This window comes from Oncorhynchus keta, chromosome 27, assembly GCF_023373465.1.
Source record: "Oncorhynchus keta strain PuntledgeMale-10-30-2019 chromosome 27, Oket_V2, whole genome shotgun sequence".
Lineage (NCBI taxonomy): Eukaryota > Metazoa > Chordata > Actinopteri > Salmoniformes > Salmonidae > Oncorhynchus > Oncorhynchus keta.
Window position 1 is genome coordinate 3,970,467 of NC_068447.1, and position 11,132 is coordinate 3,981,598.

An 11,132-nucleotide genomic window follows, 5' to 3' on the forward strand; every position below is an offset into this window, starting at 1 on the left:
ACTGTTCGTTTACAACGTCATTTAGTCAAGTCTACTTTATATTTTATGTATTCAGTTCAGTTCTAAAAAATGTATTTCAAATAGAGGTTGATTATTAAATATTCCAGTTTTGACGCAGCCACTGGATGCCAACACAATACTCCTTTGTGCGTGTGACTGCATTATCTTCTGTGCTCGTGGCTTCATGATACTTGCTGTGTTAGACGAGTTGCTCCTTTAGTTTAAAATCGCAGGTAGGAAGTCAAGAGATGTGACACAAAACAAAACGTAACGCATGATAGTGATTTTAGGCGGATTTAGGAAGCTAGAACCTACTCCATGGTCACTATAGAGGGTTTTAGAAGCTAGAACCTACTCCATGGTCACTATAGAGGGTTTTAGGAAGCTAGAACCTACTCCATGGTCACTATAGAGGGTTTTAGGAAGCTAGAACCTACTCCATGGTCACTATAGAGGGTTTTAGGAAGCTAGAACCTACTCCATGGTCACTATAGAGGTTTTAGGAAGCTAGAATCTACTCCATGGTCACTATAGAGGGTTTTAGGAAGCTAGAACCTACTCCATGGTCACTATAGAGGGTTTTAGGAAGCTAGAAACTACTCCATGGTCAATTTAGAGGGTTTTAGGAAGCTAGAATCTACTCCATGGTCACTATAGAGGGTTTTAGGAAGCTAGAACCTACTCCATGGTCACTATAGTGGGTTTTAGGAAGCTAGAACCTACTCCATGGTCACTATAGAGGGTTTTAGGAAGCTAGACTCTACTCCATGGTCACTATAGAGGGTTTTAGGAAGCTAGAACCTACTCCATGTTTACTATAGAGGGTTTTAGAAAGCTAGAACCTACTCCATGTCCTTGGTCACTATAGAGGGTTTTAGGAAGCTATAACCTACTCCATGTCCTTGGTCACTCCAGAGGGTTTTGGGAAGCTAGAATCTACTCCATGGTCACTATAGAGGGCTTTAGGAAGCTAGAACCTACTCCATGGTCACTATAGAGGGTTTTAGGAAGCTAGAATCTACTCCATGGTCACTATAGAGGGTTTAGGAAGCTAGAACCTACTCTATGGTCACTATAAAGGGTTTTAGGAAGCTAGAACCTACTCCATGTGCATGGTCACTATAGAGGGTTTTAGGAAGCTAGAACCTACTCCATGGTCACTATAGAGGGTTTAGGAAGCTAGAACCTACTCCATGGTCACTATAGAGGGTTTTAGGAAGCTAGAACCTACTCCATGGTCACTATAGAGGGTTTTAGGAAGCTAGAACCTACTCCATGGTCACTATAGAGGGTTTTAGGAAGCTAGAACCTACTCCATGGTCACTATAGAGGGTTTTAGGAAGCTAGAACCTACTCCATGGTCACTATAGAGGGTTTAAGAAGCTAGAACCTACTCCATGGTCACTATAGAGGGTTTTAGGAAGCTAGAACCTACTCCATGGTCACTATAGAGGGTTTTAGGAAGCTAGAACCTACTCCATGGTCACTATAGAGGGTTTTAGGAAGCTAGAACCTACTCCATGGTCACTATAGAGGGTTTAAGAAGCTAGAACCTACTCCATGGTCACTATAGAGGGTTTAAGAAGCTAGAACCTACTCCATGGTCACTATAGAGGGGTTTAGGAAGCTAGAACCTACTCCATGGTCACTATAGAGGGTTTTAGGAAGCTAGAACCTACTCCATGGTCACTATAGAGGGTTTAAGAAGCTAGAACCTACTCCATGGTCACTATAGAGGGTTTAAGAAGCTAGAACCTACTCCATGGTCACTATAGAGGGTTTTAGGAAGCTAGAACCTACTCCATGGTCACTATAGAGGGTTTTAGGAAGCTAGAACCTACTCCATGGTCACTATAGAGGGTTTTAGGAAGCTAGAACCTACTCCATGTCCTTGGTCACTATAGATGGTTTTGGGAAGCTAGAACCTACTTCATGGTCACTATAGAGGGTTTTAGAAGCTAGAACCTACTCCATGGTCACTATAGAGGGTTTTAGGAAGCTAGAACCTACTCCATGGTCACTATAGAGGGTTTTAGGAAGCTAGAACCTACTCCATGGTCACTATAGAGGGTTTAAGAAGCTATAACCTACTCCATGGTCACTATAGAGGGTTTAAGAAGCTAGAACCTACTCCATGGTCACTATAGAGGGTTTTAGGAAGCTAGAATCTACTCCATGGTCACTATAGAGGGTTTTGGGAAGCTAGAACCTACTCCATGGTCACTATAGAGAGTTTTAGGAAGCTAGAACCTACTCCATGGTCACTATAGAGGGTTTTAGGAAGCTAGAACCTACTCCATGTCCTTGGTCACTATAGAGGGTTTTAGGAAGCTAGAACCTACTCCATGGTCACTATAGAGGGTTTAGGAAGCTAGAACCTACTCCATGGTCACTATAAAGGGTTTTAGGAAGCTAGAACCTACTCCATGGTCACTATAGAGGGTTTAGGAAGCTAGAACCTACTACATGGTCACTATAGAGGGTTTAGGAAGCTAGAACCTACTCTATGGTCACTATAGAGGGTTTTAGGAAGCTAGAACCTACTCCATGGTCACTATAGAGGGTTTAAGAAGCTAGCACCTACTCCATGGTCACTATAGAGGGTTTTAGGAAGCTAGAATCTAATCCATGGTCACTATAGAGGGTTTTAGGAAGCTAGAACCCACTCCATGGTCACTATAGAGAGTTTTAGGAAGCTAGAACCTACTCCATGGTCACTATAGAGGGTTTAAGAAGCTAGAACCTACTCCATGGTCACTATAAAGGGTTTTAGGAAGCTAGAACCTACTCCATGGTCACTATAGAGGGTTTAGGAAGCTAGAACCTACTCCATGGTCACTATAGAGGGTTTTAGGAAGCTAGAACCTACTCCATGGTCACTATAGAGGGTTTTAGGAAGCTAGAACCTACTCCATGGTCACTATAGAGGGTTTAAGAAGCTAGAACCTACTCCATGGTCACTATAGAGGGTTTAGGAAGCTAGAACCTACTCCATGGTCACTATAGAGGGTTTTAGGAAGCTAGAACCTACTCCATGGTCACTATAGAGGGTTTTAGGAAGCTAGAACCTACTCCATGGTCACTATAGAGGGTTTTAGGAAGCTAGAACCTACTCCATGTGCATGGTCACTATAGAGGGTTTTAGGAAGCTAGAACCTACTCCATGGTCACTATAGAGGGTTTAGGAAGCTAGAACCTACTCCATGGTCACTATAGAGGGTTTTAGGAAGCTAGAACCTACTCCATGGTCACTATAGAGGGTTTTAGGAAGCTAGAACCTACTCTATGGTCACTATAGAGGGTTTAAGAAGCTAGAACCTACTCCATGGTCACTATAGAGGGTTTAAGAAGCTAGAACCTACTCCATGGTCACTATAGAGGGTTTTAGGAAGCTAGAATCTACTCCATGGTCACTATAGAGGGTTTTAGGAAGCTAGAACCTACTCCATGGTCACTATAGAGAGTTTTAGGAAGCTAGAATCTACTCCATGGTCACTATAGAGGGTTTTAGGAAGCTAGAACCTACTCCATGTCCTTGGTCACTATAGAGGGTTTTAGGAAGCTAGAACCTACTCCATGGTCACTATAGAGGGTTTAGGAAGCTAGAACCTACTCCATGGTCACTATAGAGGGTTTTAGGAAGCTAGAACCTACTCCATGGTCACTATAGAGGGTTTTAGGAAGCTAGAACCTACTCCATGGTCACTATAGAGGGTTTTAGGAAGCTAGAACCTACTCCATGGTCACTATAGAGGGTTTTAGGAAGCTATAACCTACTCCATGGTCACTATAGAGGGTTTAAGAAGCTAGAACCTACTCCATGGTCACTATAGAGGGTTTTAGGAAGCTAGAACCTACTCCATGGTCACTATAGAGGGTTTTAGGAAGCTAGAACCTACTCCATGGTCACTATAGAGGGTTTAGGAAGCTAGAACCTACTCCATGGTCACTATAGAGGGTTTTAGGAAGCTAGAACCTACTCCATGTGCATGGTCACTATAGAGGGTTTTAGGAAGCTAGAACCTACTCCATGGTCACTATAGAGGGTTTTAGGAAGCTAGAACCTACTCCATGGTCACTATAGAGGGTTTTAGGAAGCTAGAACCTACTCCATGGTCACTATAGAGGGTTTTAGGAAGCTAGAACCTACTCCATGGTCACTATAGAGGGTTTAAGAAGCTAGAACCTACTCCATGGTCACTATAGAGGGTTTTAGGAAGCTAGAACCTACTCCATGGTCACTATAGAGGGTTTAAGAAGCTAGAACCTACTCCATGGTCACTATAGAGGGTTTAGGAAGCTAGAACCTACTCCATGGTCACTATAGAGGGTTTTAGGAAGCTAGAACCTACTCCATGGTCACTATAGAGGGTTTAAGAAGCTAGAACCTACTCCATGGTCACTATAGAGGGTTTAAGAAGCTAGAACCTACTCCATGGTCACTATAGAGGGTTTAGGAAGCTAGAACCTACTCCATGGTCACTATAGAGGGTTTTAGGAAACTAGAACCTACTCCATGGTCACTATAGAGGGTTTAAGAAGCTAGAACCTACTCCATGGTCACTATAGAGGGTTTAAGAAGCTAGAACCTACTCCATGGTCACTATAGAGGGTTTTAGGAAGCTAGAACCTACTCCATGGTCACTATAGAGGGTTTAGGAAGCTAGAACCTACTCCATGGTCACTATAGAGGGTTTTAGGAAGCTAGAACCTACTCCATGGTCACTATAGAGGGTTTAAGAAGCTAGAACCTACTCCATGGTCACTATAGAGGTTTTAGGAAGCTAGAACCTACTCTATGGTCACTATAGAGGGTTTTAGGAAGCTAGAATCTACTCCATGGTCACTATAGAGGGTTTAAGAAGCTAGAACCTACTCCATGGTCACTATAGAGGGTTTTAGGAAACTAGAACATACTCCATGGTCACTATAGAGGGTTTAAGAAGCTAGAACCTACTCCATGGTCACTATAGAGGGTTTTAGGAAGCTAGAACCTACTCCATGGTCACTATAGAGGATTTAAGAAGCTAGAACCTACTCCATGGTCACTATAGAGGGTTTAAGAAGCTAGAACCTACTCCATGGTCACTATAGAGGGGTTTAGGAAGCTAGAACCTACTCTATGGTCACTATAGAGGATTTTAGGAAGCTAGAACCTACTCCATGGTCACTATAGAGGGTTTTAGGAAGCTAGAACCTACTCCATGGTCACTATAGAGGGTTTAAGAAGCTAGAACATACTCCATGGTCACTATAGAGGGTTTAGAAGCTAGAACCTACTCCATGGTCACTATAGAGGGTTTTAGGAAGCTAGAACCTACTCCATGGTCACTATAGAGGGTTTAGGAAGCTAGAACCTACTCCATGGTCACTATAGAGGGTTTTAGGAAGCTAGAACCTACTCCATGTGCATGGTCACTATAGAGGGTTTTAGGAAGCTAGAACCTACTCCATGGTCACTATAGAGGGTTTAGGAAGCTAGAACCTACTCCATGGTCACTATAGAGGGTTTTAGGAAGCTAGAACCTACTCCATGGTCACTATAGAGGGTTTTAGGAAGCTAGAACCTACTCTGTGGTCACTATAGAGGGTTTAAGAAGCTAGAACCTACTCCATTGTCACTATAGAGGGTTTAGAAGCTAGAACCTACTCCATGGTCACTATAGAGGGTTTTAGGAAGCTAGAACCTACTCCATGGTCACTATAGAGGGTTTAGGAAGCTAGAACCTACTCCATGGTCACTATAGAGAGTTTCAGGAAGCTAGAACCTACTCCATGGTCACTATAGAGGGTTTTAGGAAGCTAGAACCTACTCCATGTGCATGGTCACTATAGAGGGTTTTAGGAAGCTAGAACCTACTCCATGGTCACTATAGAGGGTTTAGGAAGCTAGAATCTACTCCCTGGTCACTATAGAGGGTTTTAGGAAGCTAGAACCTACTCCATGTGCATGGTCACTATAGAGGGTTTTAGGAAGCTAGAACCTACTCCATGGTCACTATAGAGGGTTTAGGAAGCTAGAACCTACTCCATGGTCACTATAGAGGGTTTTAGGAAGCTAGAACCTACTCCATGGTCACTATAGAGGGTTTAAGAAGCTAGAACCTACTCCATGGTCACTATAGAGGGTTTTAGGAAGCTAGAACCTACTCCATGGTCACTATAGAGGGTTTTAGGAAGCTAGAACCTACTCCATGGTCACTATAGAGGGTTTTAGGAAGCTAGAACCTACTCCATGTCCTTGGTCACTATAGATGGTTTTAGGAAGCTAGAACCTACTCCATGGTCACTATAGAGGGTTTAAGAAGCTAGAACCTACTCCATGGTCACTATAGAGGGTTTTAGGAAGCTAGAACCTACTCCATGGTCACTATAGAGGGTTTTAGGAAGCTAGAACCTACTCCATGGTCACTATAGAGGGTTTTAGGAAGCTAGAACCTACTCCATGGTCACTATAGAGGGTTTTAGGAAGCTAGAACCTACTCCATGGTCACTATAGAGGGTTTAAGAAGCTAGAACCTACTCCATGGTCACTATAGAGGGTTTAGGAAGCTAGAACCTACTCCATGGTCACTATAGAGGGTTTTAGGAAACTAGAACCTACTCCATGGTCACTATAGAGGGTTTAAGAAGCTAGAACCTACTCCATGGTCACTATAGAGGGTTTAGGAAGCTAGAACCTACTCCATGGTCACTATAGAGGGTTTTAGGAAACTAGAACCTACTCCATGGTCACTATAGAGGGTTTTAGGAAGCTAGAACCTACTCCATGTTCACTATAGAGGGTTTTAAGAAGCTAGAACCTACTCTATAGGGTTTTAGGAAGCATTGTCACTATAGAGAGTTTAAGAAGCTAGAACCTACTCCATGGTCACTATAGAGGGTTTTAGGAAGCTAGAACCTACTCCATGGTCACTATAGAGGGTTTAGGAAGCTAGAACCTACTCCATGGTCACTATAGAGGGTTTTAGGAAGCTAGAACCTACTCCATGGTCACTATAGAGGGTTTAGGAAGCTAGAACCTACTCCATGGTCACTATAGAAGGTTTTAGGAAGCTAGAACCTACTCCATGGTCACTATAGAGGGTTTTAGGAAGCTAGAACCTACTCCATGGTCACTATAGAGGGTTTAAGAAGCTAGAACCTACTCCATGGTCACTATAGAGGGTTTTAGGAAGCTAGAACCTACTCCATGGTCACTATAGAGGGTTTAAGAAGCTAGAACCTACTCCATGGTCACTATAGAGGGTTTTAGGAAGCTAGAACCTACTCCATGGTCACTATAGAGGGTTTTAGGAAGCTAGAACCTACTCCATGGTCACTATAGGAGGATTTTAGGAAGCTAGAACCTACTCCATGGTCACTATAGAGGGTTTTAGGAAGCTAGAATCTACTCCATGGTCACTATAGAGGGTTTAGGAAGCTAGAACCTACTCCATGGTCACTATAGAGGGTTTTAGGAAGCTAGAACCTACTCCATGGTCACTATAGAGGGTTTAGGAAGCTAGAACCTACTCCATGGTCACTATAGAGGGTTTTAGGAAGCTAGAACCTACTCCATGTCCTTGGTCACTATAGATGGTTTTGGGAAGCTAGAACCTACTCCATGGTCACTATAGAGGGTTTTAGGAAGCTAGAACCTACTCCATGGTCACTATAGAGGGTTTTAGGAAGCTAGAACCTACTCCATGGTCACTATAGAGGGTTTTAGGAAGCTAGAACCTACTCCATGGTCACTATAGAGGGTTTAAGAAGCTAGAACCTACTCCATGGTCACTATAGAGGGTTTAAGAAGCTAGAACCTACTCCATGGTCACTATAGAGGGTTTTAGGAAGCTAGAATCTAATCCATGGTCACTATAGAGGGTTTTAGGAAGCTAGAACCTACTCCATGGTCACTATAGAGGGTTTTAGGAAGCTATAACCTACTCCATGTGCATGGTCACTATAGAGGGTTTAAGAAGCTAGAACCTACTCCATGGTCACTATAGAGGGTTTAGGAAGCTAGAACCTACTCCATGGTCACTATAAAGGGTTTTAGGAAGCTAGAACCTACTCCATGGTCACTATAGAGGGTTTTAGGAAGCTAGAACCTACTCCATGGTCACTATAGAGGGTTTAGGAAGCTAGAACCTACTCCATGGTCACTATAGAGGGTTTTAGGAAGCTAGAACCTACTCCATGGTCACTATAGAGGGTTTAAGAAGCTAGAACCTACTCCATGGTCACTATAGAGGGTTTTAGGAAGCTAGAACCTACTCCATGGTCACTATAGAGGGTTTTAGGAAGCTAGAACCTACTCCATGGTCACTATAGAGGGTTTTAGGAAGCTAGAACCTACTCCATGGTCACTATAGAGGGTTTTAGGAAGCTAGAACCTACTCCATGGTCACTATAGAGGGTTTAAGAAGCTAGAACCTACTCCATGGTCACTATAGAGGGTTTTAGGAAGCTAGAACCTACTCCATGTCCATGGTCACTATAGAGGGTTTTAGGAAGCTAGAACCTACTCCATGGTCACTATAGAGGGTTTAGGAAGCTAGAACCTACTCCATGGTCACTATAGAGGGTTTTAGGAAGCTAGAACCTACTCCATGGTCACTATAGAGGGTTTTAGGAAGCTAGAACCTACTCCATGGTCACTATAGAGGGTTTAAGAAGCTAGAACCTACTCCATGGTCACTATAGAGGGTTTTAGGAAGCTAGAACCTACTCCATGGTCACTATAGAGGGTTTAAGAAGCTAGAACCTACTCCATGGTCACTATAGAGGGTTTAAGAAGCTAGAACCTACTCCATGGTCACTATAGAGGGTTTTAGGAAGCTAGAACCTACTCCATGGTCACTATAGAGGGTTTTAGGAAGCTAGAACCTACTCCATGGTCACTATAGAGGGTTTTAGGAAGCTAGAACCTACTCCATGGTCACTATAGAGGGTTTTAGGAAGCTAGAACCTACTCCATGGTCACTATAGAGGGTTTTAGGAAGCTAGAACCTACTCCATGGTCACTATAGAGGGTTTTAGGAAGCTAGAACCTACTCCATGGTCACTATAGAGGGTTTTAGGAAGCTAGAACCTACTCCATGGTCACTATAGAGGGTTTTAGGAAGCTAGAACCTACTCCATGGTCACTATAGAGGGTTTTAGGAAGCTAGAACCTACTCCATGGTCACTATAGAGGGTTTTATGAAACTAGAACCTACCAGTGTTTTTAGATAAGAAATCATGCGAACAGTGACATCATAGTCAGTCAGATTTAAAACATATGGTTGGAATTAAATCAAATCTGCAGTGAGCAGAAATCGGCATTCCTGCGCAGACAATTAGTCTACAATGTGTGTGTTGATCACAAGCAAAATTTAAATCAGTTTTGTTTCACCCCATTAACAATGTCTCGCTAAATACATTAGTTTATTACATTTGTTAAAACATTCCTTTTTTTACTCTTCTGGCTCAACAACAAATGTTTTAATGAACTTGACCCAACACTCAATCCCATCACTCACACAGAGGCAATTCCATAAGTGTACCGTAATTGGGCCCTGACTCGAAACACATCGTTTCTAATCTGTGCTCAGTCTTGAATATGAAAAACGTATTCTTGCACGTCAAAACTCCAGAGATCTATTTGTTATTGACTTCTTACATTGTAACATATATAGATTTATAATTACTTTAAAGCAACGAGATGTTAAATGTGTAATTCTCTGTAATGGACGTCGTGACGACAGTATGGATGTTGTGTAGAGTGGACCTGTTACAGTAGTATTCAGTTTTGGCACAACACCAGATGTCACAAAACATATATATATATATTTTTTATCTGCACGATAATTTTTTTCTGCCTTCCTGTAGATCAGATGTAAGAACTGTTAAAGTTCAGACTACCCCTGTCTCTACCTGGGGAGAATATGTCCTATATCTACTAGAGGTACAGACCCCTGTCTCTACCTGGGGAGAATATGTCCTATATCTACTAGAGATACAGACCCCTGTCTCTACCTGGGGAGAATATGTCCTATATCTACTAGAGATACAGACCCCTGTCTCTACCTGGGGAGAATATGTCCTATATCTACTAGAGGTACAGACCCCTGTCTCTACCTGGGGAGAATATGTCCTATATCTACTAGAGATACAGACCCCTGTCTCTACCTGGGGAGAATATGTCCTATATCTACTAGAGGTACAGACCCCTGTCTCTACCTGGGGAGAATATGTCCTATATCTACTAGAGATACAGACCCCCCTGTCTACTATACAGACCCTGGGGAGAATATGTCCTATATCTACTAGAGATACAGACCCCTGTCTCTACCTGGGGAGAATATGTCCTATATCTACTAGAGATACAGACCCCTGTCTCTACCTGGGAGAATATGTCCTATATCTACTAGAGATACAGACCCTGTCTCTATGGGGAGGAGAATAAGTCCTATATCTACTAGAGATACAGACCCCTGTCTCTACCTGGGGAGAATATGTCCTATATCTACTAGAGATACAGACCCCTACAGACCCTGTCTCTACCTGGGGAGAATATGTCCTATATCTACTAGAGATACAGACCCCTGTCTCTACCTGGGGAGAATATGTCCTATATCTACTAGAGGTACAGACCCCTGTCTCTACCTGGGGAGAATATGTCCTATATCTACTAGAGGTACAGACCCCTGTCTCTACCTGGGGAGAATATGTCCTATATCTACTAGAGGTACAGACCCCTGTCTCTACCTGGGGAGAATATGTCCTATATCTACTAGAGATACAGACCCCTGTCTCTACCTGGGGAGAATAAGTCCTATCTGCCAGAGGAGGCTTTGTCCACCTCAATAAAATACAAAGTGTAGACAAACAATAGTTTGGATGTGGCCCATATCTCTCCTCTTGCTTCGCCTCTTCCTTTGCCCTAGAGACTAGGGAGGGGCACAATGGATAATACGAGCGCTCTTGCTCACAAAGGGCTATGAAATATCTTCAAATTCACAACAGTGTGGGGAGAAAGACCTGGTAAAGGTCTAGCGTATCAAAACAACGCCTGACATGATCACACCATCTGCATTGTTGCAGTTTGGAAGTTTTGGTTGACTGTTTTACTGAGTGAACCCCCAGTGACTCCAAGCACCACTGGC

At 42.9% G+C, this 11,132-nt stretch overlaps 3 long non-coding RNA genes across 3 annotated transcripts; all 3 read right to left on the minus strand.

Annotated features, from left to right (window-relative positions):
- Positions 1–1,150: 1,150 nt before the first annotated feature.
- Positions 1,151–3,164, minus strand: LOC127912356 (uncharacterized). The gene is made up of 3 exons (XR_008082019.1): positions 2,866–3,164; positions 2,088–2,784; positions 1,151–1,593 (listed from the first exon to the last, which is right to left on the minus strand). It is a non-coding gene; the product is annotated as an uncharacterized LOC127912356 (long non-coding RNA).
- An 841-nt stretch (positions 3,165–4,005) lies between these two features.
- On the minus strand, positions 4,006–6,605 carry LOC127912357 (uncharacterized). The gene is made up of 3 exons (XR_008082020.1): positions 6,560–6,605; positions 4,792–5,115; positions 4,006–4,468 (listed from the first exon to the last, which is right to left on the minus strand). It is a non-coding gene; the product is annotated as an uncharacterized LOC127912357 (long non-coding RNA).
- Positions 6,606–8,685: 2,080 nt separating this feature from the next.
- On the minus strand, positions 8,686–11,132 carry LOC127912358 (uncharacterized). Its single transcript, XR_008082021.1, has 3 exons — positions 10,531–11,132; positions 10,319–10,369; positions 8,686–10,155 (listed from the first exon to the last, which is right to left on the minus strand). It is a non-coding gene; the product is annotated as an uncharacterized LOC127912358 (long non-coding RNA).